Consider the following 21829-nt stretch of genomic DNA (forward strand, 5'->3'; position numbering starts at 1 on the left):
CCTTTTACGGTGCGACGGTTGGTCAACGTCAAAGTAAGCAGTTCTCAAACAAGTAATCTCAAATCACTCAGGTATTGAGGATTTAGTGTCTAATAATTTTAATGAAATTTACTTATGACAGATTTTCATCTCTTACAGTAAAGTTTCATAGGTCTGTCCGATACTAGTCTTCCCAAAGTAAGTATCTATGCAAATGATTATCACATTGCCATGTCCACATAGTTCAAGAAACAGAACTACTAGTCATCTTGCATTCTAGTCGTCTAACGTTTTCTATGCGTCCATCTTTATAGAAAACTCCGACCAGGGACCATTTTCAACTTTTGAGATTCAAGTTCACTTGATAGACATTTCTTAGTCACAGGACTGGTCCTGACAGTCTATCTTGAATATTTCGTCAAATTGAAGGGACTCATCATTTAATAAACCACAAATTAAATGGAAAATGAATTCTATTCATTTATTGTGAATGATTAACCAATAATGTTTTACAAAGTATTAAACTCTAAAACTTTAAAACATTAAATAAGGACATCAAAGCCATTCTCCAATATGCTTGATTCCCATAGCTACAGTGTGCAAGTTGTGCTTCGCCTGCGGCAGAGGTTTAGTCAATGGATCTGAGATGTTATCATCAGTTCCAATCTTGCTTTTCTCGACTTCTTTTCTTTCAACGAACTCTCGTAGAAGGTGAAATCTACGAAGTACATGCTTGACTCTTTGGTGGTGTCTAGGCTCCTTTGCCTGTGCAATAGCTCCGTTATTATCACAATACCGGGCTATTGGTCCTTTAATGGAGGGGACTACACCAAGTTCTCCTATGAACTTCCTTAGCCATATAGCTTCCTTTGCTGCTTCATGTGCAACAATGTACTCCGCTTCAGTTGTAGAATCCGCAATGGTGCTTTGCTTAGCACTTTTCCAGCTTACTGCACCTCCGTTGAGGCAGAAGACAAACCCAGACTGTGATCTGAAATCATCTTTATCGGTTTGGAAACTTGCGTCCGTATAGCCTTTAACAATTAATTCATCATCTCCACCATAGAACAGGAAGTCATCTTTGTGCCTTTTCGGGTACTTCAGAATATTCTTGGCAGCAGTCCAATGTGCCTCTCCTGGGTCTGACTGGTATCTGCTCGTAGCACTGAGTGCGTACGCAACATCCGGGCGTGTACATATCGTAGCATACATTATTAAACCAATCAATGATGCATATGGAATCCCATTCATTCGTTTACGCTCATCAAATGTTTTTGGGCACTGAGTCTTGCTTAGAGTTATTCCATGAGACATGGGTAGGTAGCCTCGCTTGGAGTCTGCCATCTTGAACCAATCAAGCACCTTATTGATATAAGTGCTTTGACTAAGTCCAATCATCCTTTTAGATCTATCTTTGTAAATCTTGATGCCCAATATGTACTGTGCTTCTCCTAGATCCTTCATCGAAAAACATTTCCCAAGCTTAACCTTGACAGAGTTCAACATAGGAATGTCATTTCCGATAAGTAATATGTCATCGACATATAATACTAGGAAAGAAATTTTGCTCCCACTGACCTTCTTGAATACACAAGATTCGTCTGCGTTTTTGATGAAACCAAAGTCACTGACTGCTTCATCAAAACGTATATTCCAGCTCCTGGATGCCTGCTTCAATCCGTAGATTGATTTCTTTAGCTTGCATACCTTTTTAGCATTCTTTGGATCCTCAAAACCCTCAGGCTGTGTCATAAACACAGTTTCTGTTAAAACGCCGTTTTAAGAAAGCGATTTTGACATCCATCTGCCATATTTCGTAATCGTAATATGCAGCGATTGCTAACATTATCCGAATAGACTTTAGCATTGCCACTGGTGAAAAGGTTTCATCGTAATCCACACCGTGGACTTGCATGTAACCTTTTGCAACCAATCTAGCTTTGAAAACTTCAAGTTTCCCATCCTTGTCCTTTTTCAGTTTGAAAACCCATTTGCTTCCAATGGCTTGGTAGCCATCTGGCAAATCGACCAAATCCCATACTTGGTTTTCAGACATGGAGACTAATTCAGATTGCATGGCTTCATGTCATTGCATGGAGCTAGGGCTCGTCATAGCTTGTTTGTAAGTCGCAGGTTCATCACTTTCAAGTAATAGAACGTCATAGCTCTCGTTCGTCAAAATACCTAAGTACCTTTCCGGTTGAGATCTATATCTCTGCGATCTACGGGGGGTTACATCTCTAGATTGACCATGATTCTCACCAGATACTTCTAAAGATCTCTGAGTTTCATCTTGAATGTCATCTTGAGTATTCTCTAGAGTTTGTTGTTCGACTCGAATTTCTTCGAGGTCTACTTTTCTCCCACTTGTCATTTTGGAAATGTGATCCTTTTCCAAAAAGATACCATCTCGAGCAACAAACACCTTGTTCTCAGATGTATTGTAGAAGTAATACCCCTTTGTTTCCTTTGGATAGCCCACAAGGATACATTTGTCAGATTTTCGATGAAGTTTGTCTGAAATTAATCGTTTGACGTATACTTCACATCCCCAAATCTTAAGAAAAGACACTTTGGAGGCTTTCCAAACCATAACTCATATGGAGTCTTTTCAACAGCTTTAGACGGAGCTCTATTTATAGTGAGTGCAGCTGTATTTAGTGCATGTCCCCAAAATTCTATTGGAAGTTTGGCCTGACCCATCATTGACCTAACCATGTCTAGCAAGGTTCTGTTCCTCCGTTCCGACACACCGTTCCATTGTGGTGTTCCAGGAGGAGTCAATTCTGTTAGTATTCCACATTCTTTCAGATGGTCATCAAACTCATAGCTCAGATATTTACCGCCTCTATCAGACCGCAGTGCTTTAATCTTCTTGCCTAATTTATTCTCTACTTCACTCTGAAATTCCTTGAATTTTTCAAAGGATTCAGACTTATGCTTCATTAGGTAGACATAACCATATCTACTGAAGTCATCAGTGAAAGTGATAAAGTAGCTGAAACCACCCCTAGCATTTGTACTCATTGGTCCACATACATCTGTATGGATTAAACCCAATAGTTCAGTTGCTCTTTCTCCAACTTTAGAGAAAGGTTGCTTCGTCATTTTTCCAAGTAAACATGATTCGCACTTACCATAATCCTCTAAGTCAAATGGTTCTAGAATTCCTTCCGTTTGAAGTCTTTCCATGCGTTTCAAGTTAATATGGCCTAATCGACAATGCCACAGATAGGTGAGATCTGAATCATCCTTTTTGGCCTTTTTGGTATTTATGTTATAAACTTGTTTGTCGTGATCTAATAAATAAAGTCCATTGAATAATCTAGTAGATCCATGAAACATCTCTTTAAAATAAAACGAACAACTATTGTCTTTTATTAAAAAGGAAAATCCCTTAGCATCTAAGCAAGAAACAGAAATAATGTTTTTAATAAGACTTGGAAGATGGAAACACTCTTCCAGTTCCAAAACTAGCCCAGAGGGCAACGACAAATAATAAGTTCCTACAGCTAATGCAGCAATCCTTGCTCCATTTCCCACTCGTAGGTCGACTTCACCCTTGCTTAACTTTCTACTTCTTCTTAGTCCCTGAGAATTAAAACATAAGTGTGAGCCACAACCTGTATCTAATACCCAAGAAGTTGAATTAACAAGTGTACAGTCTATAACGAAAGTACCTGTAGATGGAACGACTGTTCCGTTCTTCTGATCTTCCTTTAGCTTCAAGCAATCTCTCTTCCAATGCCCCTTCTTCTTGTAGTGGAAGCATTCGGATTCAGAAGTGGGTTGACTGACCTTCCTCTTTTCAGACTTGGCGCCAGTTTGCTTAGTTGGGCTGGCCTTGTTGCCACCTTTCTTAGCATTCCTCTTCTTTTCAGATTTCTTGAACTTGCCCCCACGCACCATAAGCACATCCTGCTTATCACTTTTGAGCTTCTTTTCAGCGGTCTTCAGCATACCGTGAAGCTCAGTGAGCGTTTTTTCCAGACTATTCATACTGTAGTTCAGTTTGAACTGATCATACCCGTTATGAAGAGTATGGAGGATGGTGTCTACAGCCATTTCCTGAGAGAATTGCTGATCCAGCCGACTCATATTCTCAATGAGTCCAATCATTTTGAGAATATGTGGACTTACGGGCTCGCCTTTCTTGAGCTTGGTCTCAAGAATTTGCCTATGAGTCTCGAATCTTTCGACTCGAGCCAGATCTTGGAACATGTTCTTTAACTCACTGATGATCGTGAAAGCATCTGAGTTGATGAACGTTTTCTGTAGATCTGCACTCATGGTTGCAAGCATTAGACATTTCACATCCTTGTTGGCATCAATCCAACGATTGAGGGCTGCCTGAATGACCCCTTCGCCTGCGGCTTCGGGCATCGCCTCTTCCAGGACATACTCCTTTTCTTCCTGCATAAGAACTATTTGCAAGTTCCTTTGCCAGTCAAGGAAGTTTTTCCCGCTCAACTTCTCCTTTTCGAGAATTGATCGAATGTTGAATGAATTGTTGTTTGCCATAATTAAAACTACAATTGAAAAAGAATAAACAAATAAATAACCATTCACAGTTTCTCTTAATAAACTTAAATTCTAGCATACATGCATAATTCAATGTTCATTAAGCATTTTATTCAAGTTATGTGTTCCGGCAGGTGTGAATAAAATGATTCCAAGACCCTAAAATCCATTGAAGAATTAAGCACATTATGTATTTAGACTCAATTCTAAAATATTTTAGGTAAGCAAAAGTCTTTTGCTAATAGTCTAGAAACTACTCTTGGTTGATAGGCACGTCTAAGAACTTATTAGGTAAATCTATCGATTTTGCCACGACCTAAAAGGACTCCTTACTTATATCGTTGAGTTTCACCAAAACTAACATGTACTCACAATTATTTGTGTACCTTACCCCTTTAGTATCGATAAGTAACACCTCGCTATGGCGGAAAACTATTACTAAGATCGATGAAAAAAGGATATCCAAGTAAGTGTTATTTTGGCATGGCACCTTTTAACTCAATTTTTTAAGTTTGGAACTTAAGGCTCTTACTATGTTGGTTAGATTTTAAGTGAACTAAAATCCTTAATCATGCAACATAATCAAGCTTCGATCTCATGCATATTAAAGACATATTTAAAAGCAATAAATAACTTAAAACATGCATAAGATAAATGTGATCTAGTATGGCCCGACTTTATCTTGAAGCTTCAACTTCAAAGTCCGTCTTGAAAATCTCCGTGGGAGGCGCCATTTTCTTCAAATAGGATAAGCTATAATTAAAACTAATTACAACTATTTGATGGTACGCAGACCATATTTGAATTGAAAAACAATTTTGGTACTTTAGACCAATTACATTCAAATTAATGGTACGCAGACCATATTTTCTATCCTATTTGGGCCATACTAGTCACTTCATAACCTGCAAAACAGTACATATACAATATATACCATTCACCCATTCATTATCATGAATGGCCCACATAGCTGGTTAGTAAAACACGTTATGCATCACATAAATATTTGCAGCAATTAATTAAGGGCACCAATAATCTACCAATTATTCAGTCCTTATTAATTCTAATCAAGTTGTTTAACCTTAAAGGATTTGTAGACCTAATCAAGAGTTTATGACTAAAATTGCTCCCACTTAAACCAATAAATTCATATGCTTTACTAATTTTAAACATAAAAATGTATTTCTAGTCTAACCGGAAACATACAAATTTAATTAAAATTTAAAGCTCATATAAATTTATAATTGAATCCACTTATTTAATTTATTTTCAGTCGAATTTAAATTAATTCAAGGTTTTTATTTTTAGTAAAATAATTAGAATAAATTAAAATTTATAATAAATATAATATTCAAAATTAAAATCCAAGAAAATAATTTAAATTATTAATTTTAAAATTAATTAAAATATATGAACTGAAAATCTCAAATTAAAATTTAAAACTTGATAATCGTAACATGACGAGCACTTGGGCTTGCGCCCAAGCCCCGTCGAGTGCACGACTTATCGCTAGCCCATGGCTCATCGCAGCAGCAGCCACGCGCAAATGCAGCAAACCAAGCCACGCTTGCGCGCACCCTGCTCGCCCGCATGCATCGCAGCAGCCACGATGGGAGTGCTCGCTCGCTCGCGCGCAAGCAAGCCCTCGAGGCCACGCATGTTGGTCCGCGGAGCAGCGATCGCTGGGCGACCAGCTCTGGCCCTCGCGCGCGCGCGCGCCTCTGCTCGTGTCATGCCTTCGCCCTTCGCCCATCGCCACAGCACACAGCACACATGCACATGCTCCCTTGCCTCGTGCGCGCGCCATGTTGCTCGCTACATTCGTACCGCACGGGCGACGAGCTCCCTTGCTCGTCGTCGCGTGCCCGCACTATACATCACCCCTTAAGGGTAATACGTAGCTTCCATTGCTTTGTGCGTGCAACATTAATGAGCGTTTTCAAAAAAAATTAAAATTTTTAATTCAAAATTAATGATAAATTAATAAAACATATTAATTTCATAATTTTAGGGCGAAAAATCGAAAATTTATTAATCAATTAATTTCCGATTAACATGGATTCAAATCTAGGTCATAAAAATTAAAAGTTTAACATAAATTAACAATTTTTATGGTGGATTTTAATCATGGATACCTAATTAAATTATTAATTAATTATGAAAATCAAATTAATTCTAAATTATTCGAATTTAAACAAATTAATCATAATTACAAATTAGGTTGTATAATTAACAAGGCTAGGCATTCAAACTTGTTAAACATATACTGTAGGTCAATAAAAAATTCAAGATTTATCAACAAGAATCGCAAATATTTAATTTAACATCTTAAATTTACAAACTTTTGCGTTCGAAAAACTAAAACCTCCGAAAAGTCATATTTAGGCTTCGAATTTGGGAATTCTGGGTTCGGCCGAAATTCATTATTTTGTCAAAAATTTAGAATGACTTTTACATGCGGAATTGACACAAAAATCACTCGATTTGGATGAGTAACGAAGAAACTGCCGAAAAACTGCGTACATATAATTAAATAAACGCAATTTGCAATTAATTAACAATTACGAAAATTAATCACCCCTTTTAATTCTTTGAAAATTTGTAAAATTTAACCATGTTTATGCAATTTAGATTATGAAAATAATAAGAGGCTCTTGATACCACTGTTAGGTTATGATTCATATGACAAAACATAAATCATGCGGAAAAACCATAAAGCCAGGAAAGCATATTATTTACACATAATCATTTAGCATAGTTTAGATGCATACACTTTGTTGCGTGCCCTCCCTAGCTGCGCCCGAACCGAACAAGAACAAGTGTTTAGGACTCCAAATGTCGTCCCTCCGTAGATAGTCCACAGCACGTCCGGATCCGCCTTAAGCTTGACCAACTAGAATCGCCCTTAAGGTTGCTTAGGAATTTCGGCTATTTAGGTGCAAGTGTATGGCTGATTTTTCTTCAAAATCTTACCTTTAGAATACTTCAATTGTGTCTATAAATTATGACCCTAGGCACCTATTTATAGAGGTATGGAAAAGGAACTGGAATCCTACTAGGATATGAATTAATTAAACTAGAATCCTAGTAGAACTCTTTATTTAATTAATTTATCCTTTTAGGATTAGGAATTTAATCATATATCGAATCCTGATAGCTTTAGGATTCGTATATGAACACAAACACACACAGGAACGCACAGCAGCCCACGAGGGGCGCCATGCGCGCGCGCGTAGCCCGCGAGCACTCGCAGCCCATTGCCACGAGGCCCACACGCTGCCGCAGTCTTGGCGCGCGCTGGGCCTGCCTTGCGGTGGGCCTGGCGCAGCCTTGGCTGGTGCGTTGTGGCGCGCTGGTTTGCTGGGCGATGGCCCGGCTTCATGCTGGGCCTTCGTCTGGCAGGCCTCGTCCGATGCTAATTCGTACGATACGCTTCCGATTAAATTCCCGATTCCGGAATTTATTTCCGTTACGAACAATATTTAATATTTCCGATTCCGGAATTAATTTCCGTTTCGAACAAATATTTAATATTTCCGTTTCCGGAATTATTTCCATTTCCGATAATATTTTCCGATACGTACCATGTTTCCGTTTTCGGCAACATCTACAACTTGGATAATATTTATATTTCCGATACGATCCATATTTCCGTTTCCGGTAATATCATCGTTTTCGGAGTATTCATTTCTTGCTTGTGACGATCTCAGCTCCCACTGAAACCAAGATCAGTCGATTCCGAATATCCATAGATGGAGTATTTAATGCCATTAAATACTTGATCCGTTTACGTACTATTTGTGTGACCCTACGGGTTCAGTCAAGAGTAAGTTGTGGATTAATATCATTAATTCCACTTGAACTGAAGTGGCCTCTAGCTAGGCATTCAGCTCACTTGATCTCACTGAATTATTAACTTGTTAATTAATACTGAACCGCATTTATTAGACTTAATATTATATGCATACTTGGACCAAGTGCACTATTTCCTTCAATTGATATAAGTGCTTTGACTATGTCCAATCATCTTTTTAGATCTATCTCTGTAAATCTTGATGCCCAATATGTACTGTGCTTCTCCTAGATCCTTCATCGAAAAACATTTCCCAAGCCAAATCTTGACAGAGTTCAACATACGAATGTCATTTCCGATAAGTAATATTCGTCGACATATAATACTAGAAAAGCAATTTTGCTCCCACTGACCTTCTTGTATACACAAGATTCGTCTGCGTTCTTGATGAAACCAAAGTCACTGACTGCTTCATCAAAACGTATATTCCAGCTCCTGGATGCCTGCTTCAATCCGTAGATTGATTTCTTTAGCTTGCATACCTTTTAGCATTCTTTGGATCCTCAAAACCCTTAGGCTGTGTCATAATTACAGTTTCTGTTAAAATGCCGTTTAAGAAAGCGGTTTTGACATCCATCTGCCATATTTCGTAATCGTAATATGCAGTGATTGCTAACATTATCCGAATAGACTTTAGCATTGCAACTGGTGAAAAGGTTTCATCGTAATCCACACCGTGGACTTGCCTGTAACCTTTTGCAACCAATCTAGCTTTGAAAACTTCAAGGTTCCCATCCTTGTCCTTTTTCAGTTTGAAAACCCATTTGCTTCCAATGGCTTGGTACCCATCTGGCAAATCGACCAAATCCCAAACTTGGTTTTCAGACATGGAGTCTAATTCAGATTGCATGGCTTCTTGCCATTGCATGGAGCTAGGGCTCGTCATAGCTTGTTTGTAAGTCGCAGGTTCATCACTTTCAAGTAATAGAACATCATAGCTCTCGTTCGTCAAAATACCTAAGTACCTTTCCGGTTGAGATCTATTTCTCTGCGATCTACGCGGGGTTACATCTCTAGATTGTCCATGATTCTCACCAGAAATTTCTAAAGATCTCTGAGTTTCATTCTGAATGTCATCTTGAGCATTCTCTAGAGTTTGTTGTTCGACTCGAATTTCTTCGAGGTCTACTTTTCTCCCACTTGTCATTTTGGAAATGTGATTCTTTTCCAAAAAGATACCATCTCGAGCAACAAACACCTTGTTCTCAGATGTATTGTAGAAGTAATACCCCTTTGTTTCCTTTGGATAGCCCACAAGGATACATTTGTCAGATTTTGGATGAAGTTTGTCTGAAATTAATCGTTTGACGTATACTTCACATCCCCAAATCTTAAGAAAAGACACTTTTGGAGGCTTTCCAAACCATAACTCATATGGAGTCTTTTCAACAGCTTTAGACGGAGCTCTATTTATAGTGAGTGCGGCTGTATTTAGTGCATGTCCCCAAAATTCTATTGGAAGTTCGGCCTCACCCATCATTGATCTAACCATGTCTAGCAAGGTTCTGTTCCTCCGTTCCGACACACCGTTCCATTGTGGTGTTCCAGGAGGAGTCAATTCTGATAGAATTCCACATTCTTTCAGATGGTCATCAAATTCATAGCTCGGATATTCACCGCCTCTATCAGACCGCAGTGCCTTAATCTTCTTTCCTAATTGATTCTCTACTTCACTCTGAAATTCCTTGAATTTGTCAAAGGATTCAGACTTATGCTTCATTAGGTATACATAACCACATCTACTGAAGTCATCAGTGAAAGTGATAAAGTAGCTGAAACCACCCCTAGCATTTGTACTCATTGGTCCACATACATCTATATGGATTAAACCCAATAGTTCAGTTGCTCTTTCTCCAACTTTAGAGAAAGGTTGCTTTGTCATTTTGCCAAGTAAACATGATTCGCACTTACCATAATCCTCTAAGTCAAATGGTTCTAGAATTCCTTCCTTTTGAAGTCTTTCCATGCGTTTCAAGTTAATATGGCCTAATCGACAATGCCGCAGATAGGTGAGATCTGAATCATCCTTTTTGGCCTTTTTGGTATTTATGTTATAAACTTGTTTGTCGTGATCTAATAAATAAAGTCCATTGACTAATCTAGCAGATCCATAAAACATCTCTTTAAAATAAAACGAACAACTATTGTCTTTTATTAAAAAGGAAAATCCCTTAGCATCTAAGCAAGAAACAGAAATGATGTTTTTAGTAAGACTTGGAACATGGATACACTCTTCCAGTTCCAAAACTAGCCCAGAGGGCAACGACAAATAATAAGTTCCTACAGCTAATGCAACAATCCGTGCTCCATTTCCCACTCGTAGGTCGACTTCACCCTTGCTTAACTTTATACTTCTTCTTAGTCCCTGAGAATTAAAACATAAGTGTGAGCCACAACCTGTATCTAATACCCAAGAAGTTGAATTAGCAAGTATACAGTCTATAACGAAAATCCCTGAAGATGGAACGACTGTTCCGTTCTTCTAATCTTCCTTTAGCTTCAAGCAATCTCTCTTCCAATGCCCCTTCTTCTTGCAGTAGAAGCATTCAGATTCAGAAGTGGGTTGGCTGACCTTCCTCTTTTCAGACTTGGCGCCAGTTTGCTTAGTTGGGCTGGCCTTCTTGCCACCTTTCTTAGCATTCCTCTTCTTTCCAGATTTCTTGAACTTGCCCCCACGCACCATAAGCACATCATGCTTATCACTTTTGAGCGTCTTTTCAGCGGTCTTCAGCATACCGTGAAGCTCAGTGAGCGTTTTGTCCTGACTATTCATACTGTAGTTCAGCTTGAACTGATCATACCCCTTATGATGAGAATGGAGGATGGTGTCTACAGCCATTTCCTGAGAGAACTGCTGATCCAACCGACTCATATTCTCAATGAGTCCAATCATTTTGAGAACATGTGGACTTACGGGCTCGCCTTTCTTAAGCTTGGTCTCAAGAATTTGCCTATGAGTCTCGAATCTTTCGATCCGAGCCAGATCTTGGAACATGTTCTTTAACTCACTGATGATCGTGAAAGCATCTGAGTTGATGAACGTTTTCTGTAGATCTGCACTCATGGTTGCAAGCATTAGACATTTCACATCCTTGTTGGCATCAATCCAACGATTGAGGGCTGCCTGAGTGACCCCTTCGCCTGCGGCTTCGGGCATCGCCTCTTCCAGGACATACTCCTTTTCTTCCTGCATAAGAACTATTTGCAAGTTCCTTTGCCAGTCAAGGATGTTTTTCCTGCTCAACTTCTCCTTTTCGAGAATTGATCGAATGTTGAATGAATTGTTGTTTGCCATAATTAAACCTACAATTGAAAAAGAATAAACAAATAAATAATCATTCGCAGTTTCTCTTAATAAACTTAAATTCTAGCATACATGCATAATTCAATGTTCATTAAGCATTTTATTCAAGTTATGTGTTCCGGCAGGTGTGAATAAAATGATTCCAAGATCCTAAAATCCATTGAAGAATTAAGCACATTATGTATTTAGACTCAATTCTAAAATCTTTTAGGTAAGCAAAAGCCTTTTGCTAATAGTCTAGAAACTACTCTTGGTTGATAGGTACGTCTAAGAACTTATTAGGTAAACCTATCGATTTTTCCACGACATAAAAGGACTCCTTACTTATATCGTTGAGTTTCACCAAAACTAACATGTACTCACAATTATTTGGGTACCTTACCCCTTTAGTGTCGATAAGTAACACCTCGCTATGGCGGAAAACTATTACTAAGATCGATGTAAAGGATATCCAAGTAAGTGTTATTTTGGCATGACACCTTTTAACTCAATTTTTAAGTTTGGAACTTAAGGCTCTTACTATGTTGGTTAGATTTTAAGTGAACTAAAATCCTTAATCATGCAACATAATCAAGCTTCGATCTCATGCATATTTAAGACATATTTAAAAGCAATAAATAACTTAAAGCATGCATAAGATAAATGTGATCTAGTATGGCCCGACTTCATCTTGAAGCTTCAACTTCAAAGTCCGTCTTGAAAATGGTTTGGAAACTCCGTCTTGAATTTCACCGTGGGAGGCGCCATTTTCTTCAAATAGGATAAGCTATAATTAAACTAATTACAACTATTTGATGGTACGCAGACCATATTTGAATTGAAAAATAAATTTGGTGCTTTAGACCAATTACATTCAAATTAATGGTATGCAAACCATATTTTCTATCCTATTTGGGCCATACTAGTCACTTCATAACCTGCAAAATAGTACATATACAATACATACCATTCATCCATTCATTACCATGAATGGCCCACATAATTGGTTAGTTAAAACACATTGTATGCATCACATAAATATTTGCAGAAACTAATTAAGGGCACTAATAATCTACCAATTATTCACTCCTTATTAATTCTAATCAAATTGTTTAACCTTAAAGGATTTGTAGACCTAATCAAGAGTTTATGACTAAAATTTCTCCCACTTAAACCAATAACTTTATATGATTTACTAATTTTAAACATAAAAATGTATTTCTAGTCTAACCGGAAACATACAAGTTTAATTAAAAGTTAAAGCTCATATAAAATTATAATTGAATCCATTTTATTTAATTTATTTTCAGTTGATTTAAATGAATTTAAATTAATTCAAGGTTTAATTTTAGTAAAATAATTAGTATAAATTAAAATTTATAATAATTATAATAATCAAAATTAAATCCCGAGAAAACAATTTAAATTATTAATTTTAACGTTAATTAAAATTATTTCCGAACTGAAAAATTCAAATTAAAATTTAAAACGAACCAATCGGGTCAAGACAAGGCCATGGGCTTGCGCCCATACCTCGTCAAGTCCAACAAGCAACAAACCCCTTGTCACTCGATTGATCGTACCGCAAAGCCCAAGCAACAACGCACCAATGCGCCAGGCCCAGCGAGCCACGCTTGCGCGCAGCCCACTCGCCCAACGCCTTGGCGCGCTGCTAGGCAACGCTCGCTGGACAGGCCAGCCAACGCTGCCCGCGTGCACGTTGTGCTGCGCTTGTCGCTGCCTTGGCTACTGCCTTGGCGTGCTGCTGAACGAGGCAGCGCATGTGTGGCGCAGCATCCATCGCTGCCCACACGTGCTTGTCTTGCTCGCTGCAATTGCTCCACTACTACAAAAACACCCTACGGAGTCGGACTTTTCGAGTCGTCTCAAAAAATTAGGCGACACATAAGCTTTTAGAGTCGCCTCTTATGGCGCAGGCGACTCATAAGGCTTCATAAATCAAAATAGAAAACCAAACAAAAGGCTTACACATCACCTGCAATTTATCAGGCGACACATAAGCTTTTAGAGTCGCCTTTTATAGAGCAGGCGACTCGGAAAGTAAAAGTTTACGAGTCCCCCGTAATATAAAAGGGGATGTGTATACTTTACATGTCGCCTGCTACATAGTAGGCGATGTATATACTTTACGTGTCGCCTCTTACATTATAGGCGACACTGTAGATTTGACCTTGTACTTCACCTATGAGTATTTAATCAACCCATAAAGTATATGTGTCTCCTTTAGTTTATAGGCGACACCTTAGGTGTTTCTTTTAATTTATTCGTATATCCCTATCTTAAACAGTGTTTTGGGATCCTAGTATACGTCGCCTGTTAAATTAAAACCGACACGATAGAGTTGACCTTATATTTCACCTTTAGTTTACAGGTGACACCATAGCTTCTTTTTTTTTATATGCGCCGCGACACTAGCATCAAAAAGAGTATCGAGATCCTAGTTAAAACAATAATTATAAAAAATACCCTTGTCAAAAAAAATTTATAAAAAATACAAAAGGCCATAATGAAATGCTCCGTAGAAATTGATCAAAGTATTTTATGAGAACTACACTGTTAAAAAATAAAAATAAAAAACGTTAATCAAAATCTAACTTAACCCTAAAACTCCATCAACGAAATCGGCGAACCATCAACAAAATCCACGAAACCTCCATTAATACTCAGGAAATCGAAACCCTCCGACGAATTGATGAATTGCAAAACCGCTAGCGAAAGATTCAAAGACTATCAATTACCGGTATTGGTTGGATTTTTGACGTCTTCACTCTTTCGCTTACATCTTCATCTGAATTCTCAAACCCTCCCTCTCACCTTCTCCTCATACTATCTCCTGGAAAGAGATGGCGAAGTTCTCTTCACGGCGACAATGCGTCTCTCTTCTCTACGACGTCGTACCACCTCCTCCGATGTCGTCTCTAAGTTCCTTAGGTCCTGCAACGAGGGCCAGAGTAGGGAGGTTAGGGTTTCCTTCCAAAATGAAAATGAAAATGAATGATGATTTTTTAAAAAAAAAATTTTTGTTCAATCTAAAAATCCAGAATCCATATAAATTGTGAATTTTTTAATTAGATTTCGATCTCGATGATGTTAACTTTTCTGCTCAAAAAGTTGCGAATTCGCGACTGTGTTTATTATCTGACCGTTTTTGTTTGGCTATGCATTGAAGGTCGGAGAACAGCTCTGCAAATAAATTAGCGTCACGAGGAAGATTGAGGAGGTAAACAACATTTTTAACAATTTCTTCCCCTTTCGTTCGTATCACTCTCATCAATTCCCCCCCCCCCCCCCCCCATAAAAATTACTAGACTTCATTGTATTGATATGATCTAGTCCTTGTAAATTGAGCTTTAATTTTGTATTTCTATGAAATTAAGTTCAGAACTTTTAATTTTTATCAAATTAAGTTCTGCACTGCAGGAGGAAAAGATGGTGGAGGGTAGGATTTTTTCTATGTTTTGTAGCTTAATTGTTGATACATATGGTTGTTTCTTGTTTGCCAATTCTAAGATTTCTGAGTATTGGTGATTTGAATTTGTATTTCACCATGGAAATTTTGTTAGTGTCATTGTTAATTGCTATTTTCTGGAGTTACAAAATCTACCGAATATTGTTTGGTGGATTGAAAATGGTTGTTGTCTAGAGTCAAAACATAGGTAGAGTAGTGTTTGGATGATTGAAATTTTTTGTTTATTGAATTGGAAAGCGTCTATAATTGTTCAAGGTATTGGTGTTCTAAGGCCGGAAATTATGGTGAATTCTGAAGTTTGTACCGTTTGATAACTTTATTTCGAATAATAATTTCCTTTGGCAGATACACAATGAGGGTTACTACTTCCAGTATGTTGAATGCTCTTTTGGTGGCTGCTAGAAGTCTAGAAGATATATTTCTGAACCTCCACATGTTTTTAATCTCTCTAGTTAATGATACCAGAATGGAGAAAAGACAAGAAGAATAACAGTAATTTTCATTTAAGTATTTAAGTTATTAGCATGACTTTCACTTGCCGTAGTTTCTTCAATTAAGCTTTCATCTTTGACGCCTCTCTTTTTCATTTTTTTGTTGTTCTAAGATGCTAGGTGAGGGAATAATTCATCTGGTATATGGTTAGAATATTTTTTTATGAGTTTATGACTTTCCCTCATCTTTTTGGCTAATTTGGTATGCTTTTTATTTTATTTTATAGTAGCATTTGTATTATACTATGGGAGATCTTAATTGTTGATGTTTTGATAGCTCAACGTATGCGACAAGGTTGAACAATAATGAACCTCAAATTACAGGGGAGGTATAACTCCTCTCTTTCCTTTTCTTCTCTTTAGCTCAATCTGTTGATCCTATTTTTGCATTAGACAGATATTGTTCTTATTCTGATCTGTCATACCAGCATGTTTAACTCAATATATCAACACATGGACTTAATCTAATGTAAACCGAGCACTGCGTGTGTGCTCATATGATTCTCACTAAGAGACCCACCGCTAAAGCGACTTAACATCGATCCATAGGTTTTACCGTTTTAATTCCAGGTATACAAGGTGCTATACAACTATAGATCTTCTGTTTTGTTCTTAAGTCCAATTGGCTTAACTTACAATAGTTATACACCTTTGGTGTGATGGTCACAAAATAAATTTGCTATTATTTAAATTGAACCAGTGTATTGTGTATGTATTTAGCTTTGTATTCCATGTAAAAAGACAATGAATACAAATGAATTTGGTTTCCATGCCCGGGAAAAAAAGGACCGGTTAATGGAAATTCAATGCTAGGAGCTTGTGTTGTGGACTCTCTAGTAAAGTCTAGTGAGTTAGCTCATAGCCTCATACAATTGTTGTGCTGCTCAGACGATTCTGTATTTTAAGAACCCGTCCAATAAATTTCAGTGACTTTACATTTTCTTATCAAGAGCTAAGAATTCTCCTTGAGGAGAGTTAGAATCCAAAGTTAATTTGACTTCTTTTGAGCGATTAATATCTGCAATTGGTGTCTTCTTTGCTTGTAAGCTGCATTGATATGGCACGGCTACTTCTATCTCATGTTCTATTTGGTATAAGACTTGCATGATGCGTAGCTGTAGAGAGCTTTTAGTTTACTATGGTTAACATTGATTAAATGTATCAGTAATTTTCTCTATCTTGTCTTGTATAAGACTGATGATGTGTTTATCCTCTGGTAGTATGATCTGATTATACAATTCTACATACAGGAAAAACTCTTAGCGCAAGGAGGCCGGTGGCATGCTTCATTCTCTATTGCAAAAGTACCAAGACAGATTGAATGTGGGGTAAATCTTTTATGTGTTCTTTTTCCTGTTTTGGTTCAGTTGACTTCCCTTGTTAGTAAAGGGTTTCTTTTTTTCTCCCTTTTACTTTTGCTAATGGTATTTTGTGTGGAAGCTTCTTCTATCTACTTTAGTTGTTGTCTTTCTTCATGGATGTTATGGTGATTATGCGTAATTTGAGACTGGTTTATTGTTGACTGGGTTGTTCACTGTGCAATGTGAATTATACTAATACTGTTTTCTTTCTCTTATATTTTGTAGCAGATTAATTGTTCATATCTCATTTTGAAACTAAATGTTGTTTATGTTCTTTACATCTTTATTTGTGATAGGGTGTCCACCCCTCTATAGATCCGTAGTGCTGTCTGGGAGTTTTTGCTGGGTTGTTACTCTCCAAACAGTATGTTTGATGACCGTAGTCTAATCAGGCAAGGACTTAGTGGTTACTTGCAATGTGGCCAGTTGTTTGTTAGCTTCTCATAATTCCGAGCATGAAAAATGTGTGATTTTTAGCAATTGCTAGTTGAACTGTGGAAGTACATACTTGGTGATTATTTGGTGTTTGAGAATTGTCTTACACTATACAATTTCTGGCCTATTTTCTATTCCAGCTCCTTGTTTCTCTTTAAAGGCCTAATAATTTTTATTTGGTCATAGTTCTATTTCAAGTATTACTACCATCAATTATTTTTGAAAGCCTATTAGCTCAATTGGTAGAGCAATGTGCCATTGCACATATATGTAGGTTCGAATCCTACATAGGCTGTAATTATTTTACCGTAAAAAATAAAAATAAATAGCAAAGGTGTCACCTCAAAAAGAAGGCGACGTCGTACACTACTTTATGCGACACCTCTAAGGAATAAGGCGACACCATAGGCTACTTTAGGAGTCGCCTCTATGGAATCAGGCGACACCATAGACTACTTTACGCGTCGCCTCTAAAGAAGTAGGGGACACCATAGACTTCTTTACTTGTCGCCTCTAAAGAAACAGGCGACACCATAGACTACTATCTGCGTCGCCTATATGAAGAAGGCGACACCATAGACTACTATACGTGTCGCCTCTACAGAAGCAAGCGACTCATAAAAAATATATAAACATGTAATTTTGTCTTTTTGAGTCGGGTCCAAGATAAGAGGCGACACATAAACCACCATATGGTGTCGGGTCACAGGCGACATGTAAAGAGGGTACCTATAGTGTCGCCCCCTGTGGAGTCGCCCCTCAGGCGACTCTATAGGTGCTTAAGAGGCGACTCCAAAGGGGTTTTTTGTAGTTAATTAATTTTAACGTAAATTAAAATTATTTTCGAACTGAAAAATTCAAATTAAAATTTAAAACGAACCAATCGGGTCAAGACAAGGCCATGGGCTTGCGCCCATACCTCGTCAAGTCCAACAAGCAACAAACCCCTTGTCACTCGATTGATCGTACCGCAAAGCCCAAGCAACAACGCACCAATGCGTCAGGCCCAGCGAGCCACGCTTGCGCGCAGCCCACTCGCCCAACGCCTTGGCGCGCTGCTGGGCAACGCTCGCTGGACAGGCCAGCCAACGCTGCCCGCGTGCACGTTGTGCTGCGCTTGTCGCTGCCTTGGCTACTGCCTTGGCGTGCTGCTTAACGAGGCAGCGCATGTGTGGCGCAGCATCCATCGCTGCCCACGCGTGCTTGTCTTGCTCGCTGCAATTGCTCGCCCGTTGCCCCATCGCCCAAACGCGTAGCACACGCCCCTTAGGCGCACAGCCTTGCGCATGCCACGCTCGTTGCTCGCTGCATTCGTACCGCACGGGCGACGAGCTCCTTTGCTCGTCGTCTCGTGCCCGCACTATACAACACCCCTTAAGGGTAACACGTAGCTTCCATTGCTTTGTGCGTGCAACATTTATGGGAGTTTTCATAAAAATTTAAAATTTTTATGTGCGTGCAACATTTATGGGAGTTTTCATAAAAATTTAAAATTTTTAATTTAAAATTAATTACAAATTAATATAACATATTAATTTCATAATTTTAGGGCGAAAAATCAAAAATTTATTAATAAATTAATTTCCGATTAACATGAATTCAAATCTAGGTCATAAAAATTAAAAATTTAACATAAATTAACAATTTTTATGGTGGATTTTAATCATGGATACCTAATTAAAATTATTAATTAATTATGAAAAACAAATCAATTCTAAATTATTCGAATTTCAACAAATTAATCATAATTACAAATTAGGTTGTATAATTAACAAGTCTAGGCATTCATAATTGTTAAACATATATAGTAGGTCAATCAAAAACTCAAGATTTATCAACAAGAATCGCAAATACTTAATTTAACATCTTAAATTTACAAACTTTTGCGTTCGAAAAACTGAAACCTCCGAAAAGTCATAGTTAGGCTTCGAATTTGGGAATTCTGGGTTCGCCCGAAAATTATTATTTTTGTCAAAATTTTAGAATGCCTTTTACATGCGGAATTGACATAAAAATCACTCGATTTGGATGAGTAACGAAGAAACTGCCGAAAAACTGCGTACATATAATTAAATAAACGCAATTTGCAATTAATTACGAAAATTAATCACCCCTTTAATTCTTTGCAAATTTGTAAAATTTAACCATGTTCATGCAATTTAGATTATGAAAATAATAAGAGGCTCGTGATACCACTGTTAGGTTATGATACATATGAATAAACATAAATCATGCGGAAAAACCATAAAGCCAGGAAACATATTATTTACACATAATCATTTAGCATAATTCAGATGCATACACTTTGTAGCGTGCCCTCCCTAGCTGCGCCTGAACCGAACAAGAAGAAGTCTTTATGACTCCAAGTGTCGTCCCTTCGTAGATAGTCCACAGCACGTCCAGATCCGCCTTAAGCTTGACCAACTAGAATCGCCCTTAAGGTTACTTAGGATTTTCGGCTATTTTGGGTTGCAAGTGTTTGGCTGATTTTTGCTTAAAAATCTTACCTTTGAATACTTTAAAATCATCTGTTAAATATGTGACCCTAGGCCCTTATTTATAGAGTTTATGGAAAGGAATTATAATCCTACTAGGATATGGATTTATTAATTAGAATCCTAATAGAACTCTAAATAATAAATTTAATCTTTTAGGATTAGGATTTAATCAATGCACGAATTTCGATAGGATTAGGATTCGTTACGAACACGAGCACACGCACACGCATGCACGCCCGTACGCAGGCCTTGCGGACCACGCCGAGCGCACAGCGCATGCGGCCTCGCAGTCCATGAGCTTCGTGCGCGCCTGCCAGTGCTTGGCTGGGCCTGGCCTTGCGCTAGGCCCGGTCGAGCACTTGGCGTGTGGCTTGCTGGGCGTTGGCTTAGCCTCGTGCTGGGCCTTCGTCTAGCAAGCCTCGTCCGATGCTAATTCGTACGATACGCTTTCCGATTAAATTCCCGATTCCGGAATTCATTTCCGATACGAACAATATTTAATATTTCCGATTCCGGAATTAATTTCCGTTTCGAACAAATATTTAATATTTCCGTTTTCGGAATTATTTTCCGATTCCGATAATATTTCCGATTCTGACAATATTTCCGTTTCCGGCAATATTTCCGATTCCGGCAATATTTCTATTTCCATTAATATTTTCCGATACGTACCATGTTTCCGTTTCCGGCAACATCTACGACTTGGATAATATTTATATTTCAGATACGATCCATATTTCCGTTTCCGGCAATATCATCTTTTCCGGAGTATTCATTTGCTTGCCTTTGACGATCTTAGCTCCCACTGAAACCAAGATCCGTCGATTCCGAATATCCATAGATGGAGTATTTAATGCCATTAAATACTTGATCCGTTTACGTACTATTGTTGTGACCCTACGGGTTCAGTCAAGAGTAAGCTGTGGATTAATATTATTAATTGCACTTGAACTGAAGCGGCCTCTAGCTAGGCATTCAGCTCACTTGATCTCACTGAATTATTATCTTGTTAATTAATACTGAACCGCATTTATTAGACTTAACATTATATGCATACTTGGACCAAGGGAATTATTTCCTTCAACTATAACTTTTTAAAAGTAAATAATATTAATTGTAGAGTAACTATCACACAAAGGAAGAAACTATATTAGAAAGAAACTATATTTAAAGTACAGTAAGTATAACATATAAAGAGGAACTATATTTACTGTAGAGTAACTATCACATATACACAGGACTTATAGTAACTGTAGAGTAACTATAACATATAAACACTAACTATATAAAATGAAGAGTAACTATTACATATAAGCACAAACAATTTTAACTGTAGAGTAACTATAACATGTAAAGAAGACTATATTTATAGTAAAGTAACTATAACATATAACAAGTAACTATATTAAATAAAAAATAACTTTTATATATAAACAGTAACTTTTTTAACTGTAAAGTAATTATAACTTAAAAAGAGAAACTATATTTATAGTAGAGTAACTATAACTTATAAAGAGTTACTCCCTCCGTCCCGGAATACTTGACCTATTTTCCTTATCGGGCCGTCCCTTAATACTTGACCTGTTTCTAAAAATGAAAATATTCTAACAATATTATATTATTTCTCACTCCACCCCTATTAACCCACCTACCCCCTACTCCATACAAAAAATAATTAAAAATTCAACCCCTACTCTCCCCCAACCCCACCCCTTTACACATTTCCCACTAACTACATTAAAATAATACCCCACTATCAACTACTACCTATTAAATTAAATAAGTCAATTCAAGTCCCTTAAACTCTGTGCCGGTCAAACCGGGTCGAGTATTCCGGGACGGAGGGAGTACTAAGCTAATATTTGTATTTGTACAGGTTCAATAATACATTCAATTGATACAAACCACAACATCTTTG

The sequence above is a fragment of the Spinacia oleracea genome, chromosome 4 (genome assembly GCF_020520425.1).
Source record: "Spinacia oleracea cultivar Varoflay chromosome 4, BTI_SOV_V1, whole genome shotgun sequence".
Lineage (NCBI taxonomy): Eukaryota > Viridiplantae > Streptophyta > Magnoliopsida > Caryophyllales > Amaranthaceae > Spinacia > Spinacia oleracea.